General features: G+C 62.8%; 1 protein-coding gene across 1 annotated transcript in view; it reads right to left on the reverse strand.

The window, feature by feature from the left end:
- IL1R2 (interleukin 1 receptor type 2) overlaps positions 1 to 3,993 on the reverse strand; it is a 34,346-nt gene extending 30,353 nt beyond the window's left edge. The window contains exon 1 of the mRNA XM_059658870.1: positions 3,735 to 3,993. The gene's annotated coding sequence lies outside the window, so the exon portion shown is untranslated. The remainder of the gene's footprint in view (positions 1 to 3,734) is intronic.
- Between the last annotated feature and the right edge of the window lie 6,900 nt (positions 3,994 to 10,893).

A 10,893-nucleotide genomic window follows, 5' to 3' on the forward strand; every position in this document is an offset into this window, starting at 1 on the left:
TGCACTGACCTCTTCTTTGCTCCTAAACAAGAACACCTCGCCTGCAGCCTTGCAGCACGGCCATCACCGTGAGAAGTGCCAAGTCTCAGGCTCCACCGACCTGGCGAGTCAGAGCCATCTGCACGTCAACAAGACCTGGGTTCGAGGAGCACTGCCGCTAGGATTGGCTTAGTTATTTATTTTTGTTAATCCTCATGCAAGGATACTTTTCCATTGATTTTTAGGGAGGAGGAGCAACGGAGAGAGGGAAACATTGATGTGAGAGAGGCACATCGACTGGTTGCCTCCCGCACGTGCCCTGACCAGAGCCGGGGATGTGCCTGCAACCAAGGTATGTACCCTTGACCGGAATCAAACCTGGGACCCTTCAGTCCGCAGGCCGACGCTCTATGCTCTATCCACTGAGCCACCCCGCTAGGGCAGGATTGGCTTACTCTTAAGTAAAGCGGGCACGTGGAGTGAGCTGCGAGCGGCTTCTGAAAGAGCCTCAGGGTCCGACGCTGATGACGACCATGGTGCTGATGCTGTGAGGATGTTGAAGATGGGGATGACAGCTAACACTGACCTTCCACCAGAGAGCGGGCCAAGTTTGAGAATGTATTATTTCTTTTCATTCCCCCAGCATTTTGTGAACTACGTGCTGTTATTTTTGTTTTAAGAGCTGAGGACGGTGAGGCTTACAAATGTTAGAGAACTCCAAGCGCCGTGGTCCATGTCATTGGCTCTGGGGCGGGGTCCCGAGGCCCAGGGAGCACGAAGAGCAGCGGGGGGCCGGTTCGGGCCTCGTCCTGCAGCTGAGGGTTGTGCGACCAGGTGTTAAGCTAACCAACTGGGATTCGGGCCAATCCCGCCTGTAAATGTGGATCATTCAGCCGCAGCGTCGTGCTCCTTTCCACAGACCATCCCGTCCGAGGGCGGGCGAGTCGGCCGGCCACGGGCCCGGACCGCAGGCCTCCGGTGGACGCGCGTCTGCAGTCCCAGTGAAGTGCACGTATTCTTAAATTTCCTCTTGGCATGGCAGGCACATTTGGGTGTGACTACCTTCCAGAGATTCTTAAAAGTAGCTAAGAACCCTGCTCTCTAGCCCACCCTTCTCTTCTGATGAGTGAAACTAGCGCCCAGAAGCATAAAGTCAAGTTCCTAAGCCAAATAGCAAGGCAACAGCCACGCCTTAAACTGGCTCTTTGCCCCAAAGTCAGTGCCACAGCCATTTGCCTCTTGCGTTTAGGAAAGTATCATGCTCATTGTGAAACGGGCTCTTCACTAGAGCATGCGTCAGAAGCGCTTGCAGGGGCCTGATTACAGCTCCTCAGACTTCTCTCTCGATTGTGCTACTGGTGAGTCTAATGCCCATTTATTCCCTGAGAGCCATCACACAGACGACAGGACAGAGCACAGGTTTGGAAGGAGAATAGGTCTCAGGGAGGAGGGTGAGCGGTGGAGCAGGCAGTGGCTCGGCCTCGATGCACGGACGCCTGACTCCGACCCCAGCCCCCGACGTCCAGGGCCCTGGCACAGGTTTGTGAAAGCTCCCGGGCAGTTCTAATGCTCACAGGCCGAGAGCCACTGGCACAGGGTCTCTGAGGGGTGAGAGAACCCACATCTACCCGCCACTGTTCTCCTCCCGGCCCCCCGGGGACCGGCCCATCAGCCTGCCAGACTCCCACCCTTCCCACCCTCTGCCGTCCTCCTCCCTTAACCAGCGCCCTGTGGGCCGAGGACAGAACCGATGACGCTGAGGCCGAGTTTCAGACGCGCATGGGCTCAGCTGTGCCTGCTGAGTCTGCTTCTCCATCCGACACACAGAATAACCTGCTTCAGCCCCCTCTCCAGCACTCACGTCGGGCCGTGGACGCGCTCTGTGAGTTCTGTTTCCAAACGGCCTCCCAGGCTTTGGTCCTGGACGGGAGACCTCGTCTTATTCCCAAGGACGTGGTTCTCAAAGTGGCTCCCAGACCAGCATCTGCATCGCCTTGGGAGTTAGAGATGCAAGTCCCGGCCGCACGTGTGTGCGCACGTGTGTGCATACACACACAGGCATGCACACATGGGCACGCACACACGTGCACGCACACAGAGTCAGTACGTCTGACAGGGCCCAGACTGTGCTGTAGCAAGTCCTTCAGGTGATGCTACAGGTCAGGTTTCAGAATCGCTGGCCTAAGTGTCCCCAGATGTCCCATCAAGAGAGCAGGTCATGACCAAGGGTCCCTATAGAGAGAGCGGGGAGTGGCCACATAGAAAGACACCCCACATCTGTGCCCCTTGCACCACTCAGTCCTTCATCACCAGAGGCTGACTGCAATCCTGGGGCCGGGGAGGGCCCGGAGGGGGGAGGGGCCTGTGAATCCTCTGTGCCCCTCATCGTTTGTGGCCTCGCAGTTGGCCTTTGGAGGTCGGGTGGGAGTGGGGCTGCGGAGGGGAAGGCCTGCTTCAGGCCTGGAAGGCGCTCCCAGGCCACCCGGGAGCAAGCGGACAGAGGCCTCCTTCTGGCTTGTAGGACAGTCACAGGGGCCGAAAGGCACCTGAAGCGGACAAGACCGACCGCGGGCGGTGAAGCTCAAGGCAAGGGCTCCCTTTTATCCCTCACGGACCTGGTGGCAAGGAACCCTCTGTTCTCTTGGGAAGGCAGAGCCCAGAGAAGCAGGCCAGGGAGAGGGCAAGCGCAGTGGGCGGGATGCCTGGGGGGGGGGGGGCGAAGGGGGCGTAGCAGGCAGACCCCCGCTGGGGGCAGAGAGCCAGCCGCTGCACTGCCTCAGGCTATAGAAGGGGCCCTGCAGAGACGATGAGATGATGGCAGGCTGGGCGCCCCCCCCCCCCGCCCCGCCTCCCCCCCAGGGGAGTGGGCTCGCGGGGGGGCGGGGGGGGCGCGAAGGGGGAGAGGGGGGTGTCTCATGGTGAGTGCAAGTGCGTCTGCAGCACCTGCCTCGGGCCAGGGCCGCCCTCCTGCTTCCCGCGCCCTGAGGCCCTCCTCCTCCAGACCACTCTGAACAGATGGGGAAACTAAGGCACAGGGAGGGTAAAAGTAAATTGTGTCATTAATTTCATGATAATTGGGGGGTAAAAGTACTTTTAAAGAATCGTGCCCAGTTTTATTATTATCTCATGAGCATGAAGCAAGGTAAGCTTAACCCTCCTGGCTGCTCATTACTGGCAAGCCGCTGGCCTGGGCGGGTGACTCCTGCAATGACGCCCTGCACTGAGGTACAGCCTATTTCAGACAGTCCCTTTATGAACACAGACAGGACACCTACTGCTCATCAGAGGCAAAACCTCTGGCCTCAGGGCTCACATTCTCCCAAGACAACCCGTGAGCTGGTTTCAGCCAGCGGGCGTGCGGGTCAGAAAAGCTGTACTTACTTTAAAAAGAAGACAGGCCCCGCAGAAAACCCCACGACCCCGCCGAAGAGGGAAGTCTGAGTCCCGCGTAAGCCCGGCGGCAGGGCCTCCGCCGTGGGACCTGTCCCCACAGCTCCTTCCCTCTGACCGAACCCCAAGCGCTGGCCGGCAGCTTCTGGCAGCTACTCTCGCAGGAGGTGTCAGATGCCCCTGCGCCGGCCTGCCGGGGCAGAGAGAGCTGCCGGCCCAGAGCCATGGTCACCTGCACACAGCGAGGCAGGTCACCCAGGAGCACCTGGGTCCAGCGGCAGCGGGAAGCCGCCCGAGGTCCCTCCGCAGGCGGCACCCCGTGTCCTGCGCCCAGCGCTCCAGCCCGCTCACTCTCTCCCACTTACCTGCAGCTGCGTTTCCACCTGTGGCTTCTCGTCCGTCTGTCCGGGAAGGCTGCCAGGCCTGGCTTTCCCCTGGGTGAAGCTCCGCGCCGGGTCAGGATATATATCCTCGTCCTCCCGGGTTTCCTAATCGCCTGTGTCGCCCTCTGCCCGTGGCGGTGGCGGTGGCGGGGACACACCTTTTCCCTCCTGGCAGGGAGCTGCTCGTGCTGATGCGCCTCGCTCAGATGGGGAAGTGGCCAAGGAAGGCGAGTGCGTGAGCTTCCCTATTTTCTGTGACTCGCTGAGACTGTGTCCCTCCAGCCTCGAGGCGAGGTGGTGTTCTGCGGCTGTGCTTCCCCGGCCGGCCCTGTGAGAGGGAGAGGATGTTCAGGGCTCGCAGTGGGTGGTCAGGGTTCCCCTGGGGCCCTCCCGGGGTGAAGGAAGGTGATGGATCCCGGCGCCCTGTTCGCAGGATTTTCATTGCTAACTGAAGGAAGGGGGTGATTTTTAAATCTTTATTTCCATCTGGATTTGCCTGACTGAGAGCTTGTACTCTGAAAATGAGAGTTTGGTTCTAGGTCATGTCTGTACAGCTCATGTGTCTCCAGGCTTCCCTCAGAGCGGCTCTGACAGCTCCTGCTCCCCTTCCCCCCCCCCCCGCCATACCACCCCCCTCCCATGGAATTCGAAGGGCGGAGGGGCTTGTCCGGGGCGCCCCTCACGCGCTGAGGGAGGCCCTGCGCCCACCCTGATGCACTCGGTGCTGAGGCTCTGCCGGTGAAAAGCCGACGCAGGCGCTCTTTCCGAGGAAACGGAACTCAGACCCGAACTGCGGGCTGAAGCCAAGGACCCAGAGCCTCAGTTCACCTTCGGCAAACGAGGAAACGCAGCCCGAGAGAAGCAGTGCGGAATCTAGATGGAAACCCAGAGGCGGCCAAAGCCAGCACCGAGTCCGGAGAGAGCACGGAGGGGCCACGGGTGCGGGAGCGGTATGAGGGGTCTGTCACGTCGTGGCGGGGTACGACTGATGGATCTGTGAGTACCCCGAGATGGAGCGTTGAGCAGGGGTAAACGTCACATTGGATCCACGTGCGCTCCCCTTCCAAGGACGGGGGAACATTTGTATTGGTTCCATAACTGCGTTATGGTAAGGCTGAAGAAGAAGCCATAGCCTGGGGTCAAGCCAAGTTGGTTCAAAGGTGTGAATTCACCCCAGCAGGAAGTCTCACTAAATACGTCGTCATCCCAGGATGCAGGGCATGAGAATGGCCGAGGCCTCGCTGCCCTCAGAGGCGTCGGACCCTCCGTCCGCCTGGCCCGCCTCGGCTGGGGCCCTGCTCACTGAACAGCACAGGCCGCCCACAGCTCGGCGCGGCCAGCAGAGGAAGTGAAATCACGCAATCTGCCTCCGGCCGCACTGAGGCGTCACTGCTGGTCTTGTGATCCTGAAAGAGGAATTTACATAACTTCACCTCAGAGGCACCTCCTTTACCAACTCTCCCCTCCGCCACCAGGGACTGTGTGAACAGGCCCCTCAGGCCCCACCCCCAGCAGCCCCAGCGCCTGCCTCCCCCGGGAGCAGCGGCCACCTTCCCTGCTTTCCCCACCCGGGCCCTCCCTCAGCACATTTCCCCACCAGCTCCTGAGAAGGAGACCGGGACGGAATGTTCCGAAATATCTCGACATCCTCTGAGGGTTGAGTTGAAAGTCACCCAGGACGCTTGCTGCAAGGATTGAGGCAATGAGGCTGCGGTGTTTAGACCCAGGTCTTTCCCAAACCTGCTGTTGCTCAGAAGTCAGCGGAACCCTCAGAAAACCCTGTGGCCAGATTCCAGCCCTCCCCTCCGTGATGTGAGGCCAGAGGCGGGGCGGAGCAGGAGAGGGGAGGGCTGCGCTGGCCTGTCATGTGCTGTCCCAGGGACTGCTCGCCTCTGGCTGTAAGAGCCGCCTCTCATCTTGTCCCCACAAACTCACTCACTTGTATCAGACCAGAGAGAGCAAGGGAGTGGGGGGAGGGGGCCCGGGGAGGGGGCACCTGTCATGCTTCCAACAAGAAAGAGAAATTCAAAAAGAAAAGAAGGTGCAGTGTGAGGAGGCTGCTCCGGGCAGGGCCGCTGTCTGAGCCCCGGCAGCCCCGGGCCAGAGCGGAGGCTGCTGACCGCAGACCCCCCGGCGGTGGAGCCTCCCTGCTGTTGGTTCTGACGGGAACCTGCGCCCTCCCGCCTCCCTCTGCATGCTGGTTCCTGGCTGTCCTGGCCGACCTGGCCAGCGAGCGAAGCAGTTTCCGGTGCCTTGCGACACGCCTACGGGCACCTCGGCCTTCTCCTTCCTGCCCTGGACAGGCCTTTGGCACCTGCCAGGCAGCATGGGGACCCGTTTCGTCCGCAGCCACCCCACACGCACCTCATTTACCAAGCTTCCTTACGCAAATCTCCCAACTGGCATCGGAGTGGCCGCCTCCTCCCCACCTTCCAGCCCTCCCTGGCCTGCGAGGCAGTGTGCGCCCGCTAAGGCCATAAGGTCAGCTTGGCAATCAGACCTGTAGAATGGGAAGGTCCGCGGCCTGCCATGGTCAGCCGGCCGCCGCGGAGGCAGGTCTGCGTCCCAGAGCAGGAGGGAGAGCGGCGTCCCCCCCCATTAGTGAGCCAAGTACCCACGCCAGAGGGAAACCTGGGCGGCGAGGGCTCGTCGGTGTGCAGAGAAGGCCGTGAGCCGTTCTGCAGGGGGTCCCTCGTGCTGCTGCCACAAACCACGGCCAGCGCGGCTCACACAGCACCAACCCGCGCTCCCGCCCGGTGCGTCCGCAGCCAGGCTGGCGGCTCGGCACTGACCGGGCGTGGGCAGTGCTGGTCCTCCCGGAGGCTCCGGGCAGAACGCCTCCTACCTTTCCCAGCCGCACAGCGTGTCCTCCCCGCGACCACCCCGACCACCCGCCTGCACGCGGCTTTCCTCTCGCTCCCATCGCGGGGGGGCCTTCCTCGCCTGGCCCCTCTCCCAGGGCCCCGTGATGAACCCTGAAAATCCCTCATTTCACCACATCTGAGCCCCGTCTGCCACAGGGGTAATCACCGTGGGTGCCAGGGACGGAGGGGCGTGTTTAGGCCGGTCCTCAGCTTCCAGGGCTCCCCAGTCCTGCGGCCGCGCTGTGCGCAGCAGGCGGGGTTGGCATGGCCGGTCCTGCGGCCGCGCTGTGTGCCTCATGGCCTGCGCAGCAGGAAGGGTCGGCATGGCCGGTCCTGCGGCCGCGCTGTGTGCCTCATGGCCTGCGCAGCAGGCGGGGTTGGCATGGCCGGGCTGGGGGCACAGCACCCAGGGCTCGGGGCGCCTCCACGGGGCAGGCCGAGGGCACGTGGCGCTTCCGAGGTCCGCGGGAGAGGGTGCGTTTTGTGTCCAGTGCAGAGGAAATCCTAGCTGTGGTGGAGGCTTTCTTCCAGCCTTCCTTCCGCTCCCTCCTCCTCGCCCTGGCTGTCAGCGGGACCCTGGGCAGGGATGGGGGTGCCGAGGGCCCAGGACACCGAGGGCCGCCCGCTCCCACCAACCTCCCACAGAACCCGGAGCGGGTGGGAGGGCAGCGGGAAGCGGGTCCCCTTGTGCCACTCTGCCCCGGGGCGCCCAGCCCAGCCCACCCGCTCCTCCAGCTGCAAGCCTTCCCTCCCTGGGCCCACTGTCTCCCCTGAGGGGATGGGTGTCCTCCTCCTTCAGCCTTGCCCTTGCCCTTCACCTGGGACAGCCAGTGCTGGGGCGTGGCTGCGCTACAGGGCGGCAGCGTGCACTGTGCGGGCGGGAGGGTGGAGAACCCAGTCCTCAGGCTCAGAGGGGAGCCCGGTGCTCCCTGGGGCACTGTCCACCCCAGCGCTCTGCGCCCAGCTCCCGCTCAGGGCCCCAGGGGAGCGGGGGGACGTGGCTCGCGTTCCAGCCTGGGCCCAGCTGAGAGAGAAGAACCCAGATCATGGCGACCTCCACGCACTCCCGCTGCCTCAGTGCCCGTCTTCCTCCTGGCCCAGAGCTGGGGTGCCGCCCCACCGCGAGCCTCCCCACCTCCCTCGCCGAGCCGCTCCATCTCTGTGACAGGAGGTGGCAGAGACCCCTGGGCCATCCGCGCCCAGAGCCAGCCCTCAGCACCGCCCCTCGCGGAGGCCGCCCGCCTCGCAGAGACACGGACTCCCCTGCAGCGAGGTGCCCGCCACCCCATGAGCTGCCCCAGCGCCCCTGCTAGAAACAGCCACAGTAGCTGAGTTGTTAAATGGCCTTTGGACTCCTGAGAAAGGGGGCTTATTGAAAAGTGGTCCCTCACCCCCAGCCAGCCCCAGGCTGCGCGGGAGGATCGCCCCTGGCGCTGAGCCCAGGCCCCAGCGCTGCCCTGGGGGCTGGCAGTCGCCGCCGCTCCCTGGGGCTGAGTCTGGCTCCTGCGGGGAGAAAAGCAAGTGCTGGACGGACTCCCGGGCTGACACACTGAAGGCGTCAGACAGAGACAGCGGCGGCCCCTGCGGCCCAGGCCACGCGGGGCTCAGGCTCGGTTTCCTGCGCGCTCAGCGCGGCTGCAGCCACTCGTCACTGCCGGCACCTGAGAGCTCACCTTCCCCAGAGGGACAGGACAGCAACAAAGATGTGAATGACAGTGTGGATTCCTAACAGCCAGACGCTGGCTAAGCCTACCCAGCACGCAGGCTCCCCGCACGGGACAGCCTCTCACCCCCAGAGCCGTCCAAATGCCAGCTCCCGGGTGTGGTCCCAGCAGCCAGCACTCCCCACGCTGCCCGGAGAGTCTGCAGGGCATCAGCCCACTGCCCTGGGCGTCCCAGCCGCCACCTGGCTGCCCCACTCCAGGAAAGGCCGGCATCGATCATGCTGACGCCTGGGAACAGGACTCGGTGAGACGTGCCCTGACCCCGTATCGAACGGGCTGCTAAGTGAGAAACCCTTTCCTGCAGGTACCGTGGCGCACTACGAAAGGCAGGCGCACCCGCACCGTGAGGGTGCACTGACAACGAATGGCGATGGCTGGTTCCGGCGTCTCGGGTCAGAGCCTCTGGCGGCCTGGGCCCACTTCCAGGGCCCGCTGCACACCGCCCCCTCCTTTCAGTGTCTACATCCCAGCAACTCAGGCATCTGCTTCTCAGAGCCTGCGAGTCTGGCAGGTGGCAGATGGGCTCTACCCGACCCCGGTCCACGCCTCTCCCGCTCACCCACCCTAGCTCTGCCTCGGAGATGAGGACCCCGACGCCATCCTGGACACTCGTCAGTGACAAAGTGACTAAAAGTCACTGCTGGGCTCCCACAGGCAGGCGTGCCCAGCCGCCGTCTCCTCGCCTGTCCCCGAGGGGTCAGGCCTGGGAAGGGCACCGAGGAGCCCCAGTCCCAGCCTGTCCGTAGCCCTGCTGCGCTGGGGGGGGCGGGGTGCTGGCTTCTCTAGGATCCAGCCAGCGGGGTTGGCCCTCTGTGGGTCTGAGCCCCGAGCTGGGCTCCGGCTCCGCTGGGCAGGGAAGCAGAGGAGCCCGCCAAGCCCCGCCCCCCTGCCCCCCCCCCCTCCCCAAGCTGCTGGTCAAGCTTTGGGGGCATCTTTGGCCAAAGGCGAGTGGAGCTAAGAGAACGGTCACTGGCGCTCATGAGACCATCGTGTGCTTTGTTCTCGTGGCGGGTCACAGCTCCGCAGACCGTGGGCAGGACGGCCGCGACTGGCACTGGTCCCCGTGAGGAGCTGCCTGGGGTGCAGCCCCTCCTCCCACAGCACCCGCGCCCGCTGTGTGACAACAGTCCCGAAGAAGCAGATGGAGGAAAGCACTTCCGAACTCAGCAGGTGCCCCTGGGGCTGCCCGGTGCCCGCAGCTGTGCGGCCGGTGGTGCGGAGGGCTCGCCTCTCCGCGGAGCTGTCCTGGGCCCAGGCCCACGTGGGCTCCTAGCAGCTTCAGAGCCGCAGCGTGGATTCTGCCGCTGAGAGACGAGGCCGCGGTGCCGGCTGCTCTCCTCGCAGCCACTCACCGCCAGTCAGTGCCCGGCTCCATCATGCATTGGGCCCCCCGGGACTAAGCCCTCATCCCGGCCGCCCTGCGCCTTCAGTGCTGTATGTGCTGGCTGCCCCTTCTCAGCGAGGGACGCGGAGGTGAGCAGACATCCAGGAACCTGTCGAAGGAGCACAGGGCTCTCCGCGTGTCTCCTTCCCCGCAACCAAGAGCAGACAAGCTGGGCCCCACTGCTGCCTCACCATGTGCCCTGAGCTGGGCCTCAGGCCTTTGCAGGGAAGATCAGTTATAGTGAGGCCACTAGGGTGGGCCTGGTGCGATGTCCAGAGGAGAAATCTGGACCACGACAGCAGGAGGGGAGGCGCTGTGAGAGGAGAGGCTGCTGCAGCCCCGGCTCCGAGGGTGCTGGACACCCAGAGGCGGGAAGGCCGCGGGGTCCTGCGCTGGGGCGGTCCGGGGGGGCTGACCCCGCCATCGGGGACATCAGCCTCCAGCGCTGAGACACAATAAGCCACACAGAGAGTTGGGGTCAGAGCTAAGTCTCTGGTGAGCAGCCCGGGCTCCTCACCCCACTGCACAGGGTGGTGGGGGGACAGTGCAGCTCAGCGCCAGCACCCGGGCAGCTCGCGGTCCTGGGGGTAGAGGTGGTTAGCTGGGAACTCCACAAAGATGGAATAGGCTCCATTTACCAGCTCCTATTAAATATTCCGAGAATCCTGGCCGGTGTGGTCCAGTGGGTAGAGCATCATCCTGTGCACCAGGAGGCTGCCCATTCGATTCCTTGTCAGGGCACACGCCCGTGTCACAGGCTGGATCACTGGTAGGGGGCGGGCAGGAGGCAGCCAATCAATGATTCTCTCTCATCTTTGATGTTTCTATCCCTCTCTGCCTCTTCCTTCCTCTCTCTTTAAAACTCAATAAAAAATCTTTTAAAAAAATATTCTGAGAAGGTTAAAAGACACAAACACAATGCGATATACAGATGAAACCCATATAATTTTAATAAAACCTATATAATTTTATTAACCCTGTCAATCCAATAAATTTAATTTTAAAAAACACTATTGTTTTCCTACATAAAATAAATAAATAAAATACAACATACCAAGAAAAATGGCAAACATCCCCCACAGAGCGAAGCCATGCCTGAGGCCCCAGCGAGTAGCGACAGAGCAGGATGCCACACGCACACCCTCAGCGAGGGGACCGTGCTGCTGTTT

Source organism: Myotis daubentonii, chromosome 12, assembly GCF_963259705.1.
Source record: "Myotis daubentonii chromosome 12, mMyoDau2.1, whole genome shotgun sequence".
Classification (NCBI taxonomy): domain Eukaryota; kingdom Metazoa; phylum Chordata; class Mammalia; order Chiroptera; family Vespertilionidae; genus Myotis; species Myotis daubentonii.